Source organism: Corylus avellana, chromosome 8 (genome assembly GCF_965113065.1).
Source record: "Corylus avellana chromosome 8, dhCorAvel1.hap1.2, whole genome shotgun sequence".
In the NCBI taxonomy this organism is placed as follows: Eukaryota; Viridiplantae; Streptophyta; class Magnoliopsida; order Fagales; family Betulaceae; genus Corylus; species Corylus avellana.
Genome location: NC_142497.1, coordinates 2,299,445 through 2,303,018, shown reverse-complemented (window position 1 = coordinate 2,303,018; position 3,574 = coordinate 2,299,445).

The window sequence follows — 3,574 nt, the reverse complement described above, 5'->3', positions numbered from 1 at the left end:
ATACGGCCGGTATGGGGTGGCCGAAACCACCCCAGCCCCTTGGGGGTGGTCCGGCCACCCCCAAAAACACCCCATCCCTTTTTTTTTTTTTTTTTTTTTGGGGCCAAGGGGGTGGCCGGACCACCCCCTTGGCCATGGGGGTGGCTCGACCACCCCCAGATCGGCCAGGGGGTGGCTGTAGCCACTCCCTTGGCCAAAAATGGGGTGGTCCGGCCACCCCATTTTGGCCAAGGGGGTGGCTGAAGCCACCCCCGTTTTTTTTTTTTTTTTTTTTTAATTTTATTTTTTATTATATATATATTTTACTTTTTTTAATTAAAAAAAAAAATTATGCTTAAAACGACGTCGTTTTGGGCTGGATATGTGTTGTGATTTTAGGACACAAAACGACATAGTTTTGAGGAAGGGTAAAATGGGTATAAAACATCCAAAACGACGTAGTTTAATGTTAAAGGGGTCCAAAGTGAGAGAAAACCAAAGTTCAGGGGGTCTAAGTGAGAGCTTTGGAAATTCAGGGGGGTCTTTTCAAATCGGCTGGAACTTCAGGGGGGTTTTCTGAAGTTATCCCTAATATTTTTCTAGACAAGGATTCTACCCTCATTAATCATGTAAGATTTTTTTTTTTTCTTTCTATTTTTGGGAACAAATGTAAATATGTGATTATTAGGTAGATAACACATTACACCCAAATGGATCGAGGTCGAGTATATGTGTGATTTGCAATCTTATGTGGGAAGACACTTGAACCTCATCGTACTCAGACAAAAGTTCTAAGAGTCATTAACCAATAAACACATTGTAACACCTACATATTATTTAATATGAAATAATTTGAAGTGTCAACCCCCCCCCCCCACGAATACACATAACAAATTATCCCTCCTTGCCCTACTAGGTCTGACCCCAACTAAAATAACATAATTCTTTTTTCTTTTCTTTTTTAGATAAATTCATTTTGATTTCATTCATGAATAATCAAGAGCATAAAAACTGTTATAATCATAGAGCATATCAGCATACAGCTTTAAAATTCATAATTGAAGCTAAAGGATTACACGGCATAGAGGTCAAAACATATAAATCTTACATTGAATTCCTATGACACATCAGCTAATTCATGCATAATCTTCAACTTATAGATCATATCTACCCAGTGCAGACTTTATCCAGAACATAGGTAGTCCATTCTCCTAGCATGAGCAAAAGCTCCACGCCAAAATTAGTCCTTCTCAACCCGAATGGCCAAAAAATTATTCACGTCCTAAGCTCAAACGTCAGACAACAAAACAAATAAGAAAATACAAGGAAAAAGACAAAAACCCACAAATATTAACGATACTAAAAAAAAAAAAAAAAAATTAATACCACATACTACACTACTATAATTTGACGATGAACAGGATAACTTATTTGATGGTTTTGAAAAGAGAATTTAATTTACTAATTTTTCTTTTATTGGTAGAGAATTTACTAATTCCCTGTATGGACTATAATTAATTAATATTTTTCAAATTACTGTAACTATTGTTGTTCTAGAGCCTAATCCTGCTTGTGAAATTTTTTCAACCTTCTTCGTGAACTTTATCATTGCTTTGTTCCTAACATTAACTTTTGGATTGCTTATTCTACTTATGATAATTAAATCCCATCTGTTCCTCCAATTCTTTAAATTTATTTAACAAATAAATAATTATTTATTTTGTCATTGTCAACAAATGTTATTCAATTGTCTTTGTTCCAAAAGACCGGTGGCTGCACGTTTTTGATTAAATGTGCATTTTTTTTTTTTTTTTTTTTTTAAGAGCAAATTAGTGTACATCTTATTATGGATGAGGCGGCAAACATAAGAAAGAAGAGGCAAAATTGTTATTAAAAAAAAAAAATTGAAATGATAATTTTGTTCTTATTTTTTAAGAAACCGACCTCTTTTTTTTAGTTCATTTGAATTTGAGAGAATCTCGTTCCCCAACAAAGAGAGTGGATGTAGAGCTTACTTGTCTAGGAGCTTGTTTGGGATTGCGCTCGAGAAATAGAGTTTTTAAGTCAAAAAATATATATATATTTTTTTTACAAAAGCTTCATTTTTAAGCTTTTGTCAAAGTGTGTTTTTGCCATGTTTTGGCTTTTTAAACCCATAAAGCGCTTTTAATTTTTTTTTTTACCAAATGAATACTTTTTTCTTGGAACGAACTTTTTGAATGTTAAACGTATTTTTATGCCCCTCAAATGCACACTCAAACATGCCATAACTCCAAGGCTACTTAGGGTCATACTTTGAGCTGCTAGAGTACTCCAATCTTATACATTTTTCCTTATTTTTTGTTTGAATTACATACAATTCAAATAGAAAATTTGAAGGTATCGAATCACTCACCTATCTACCATAAGAAATCTCACACAATTATTTGATGAGTAATGGTACACATCACTCTTATTATTCTAAAAGCCTGTATGACATAGTTTTTCGTAACATATAAAAATTATTTTTTTAATTAAAAAATCACGCTACATAAACTTTGAGAGATAAAATATGATGAATAAAATTACTATCTTATGATAGATACTCTTATGTATTTAAATTATTACAAGGATAAGGACTAGCTACCAAGCTGGAATCCTCTACTTTATTGTCCTTTAAACTATTGTTAAAATTTCTAACAGGATAACACATGTTTATCCTTGTAGAAAATTTTGGCCACTATAATAAACGTGTGTTTGTTGACTAAAGTGTAACCATTTGCATGTGATAATTAAGCTGACCCTTGTTGAGGCCTAACTTTTTTGCTCTAAAAGACTCAAGGCCAACTCAAATTGAATTATGTTTTGGGCTAGAGTTTTATTAACTATTTTCATATTTTATTGGGCTCATGACGACTTACAAGATAATGCGGGTTAAAGTCGAGCTTCAACTCATGAGTCGTGTTCTTCACACGGGCTAGTTCAACAAATCTCAAGAGGCCTACTTAAGCATCCTTCATTCAACAATAAGAAATGAAACTTATTTTTTTTGTAACTCAATGTAAGCCAGATCATTTACTGCAAATTTCTTATAAACTAATGTGACAATTCATATGACACTCATCTAAACAATTTAAATTTCTTGTTAAATTTTATTACTTAATTTCTTCATCAATGCTGTGCCACGTGGCACTCATGGAGACTCCCATGTGAGTTTAAAAGAAACCAAAACAGAACATTTAGCCCATCAAATCACAGCCCAAGAACAAAGATAGAACAACAATATTAGCAATAATGATCACTCCCATAGTCCCATGGGCCATGGTCATCAGCCCTCCATTAGAACCTTTAAAATAATAGTATTTTATTATTATTTTTTTTTCTTCCATTCATTTTACAACCTCTGATCCCTGTCAATATTTATTATTTATTGAGAACATGAAAAATTCAAAAGACTGTAGTAGTGACACTTATTTTTAGAGTATGTATTAATTTTTATTTTTTTTTTACGCTTTTTTAAACTATAAGTGAGAATACCATGCTACAAAGACATGTCAGTTTCATAGATTTTTTTCTATTAAGTTTGGAAAAAAACTCTGTCTAATAAAAAAATTGT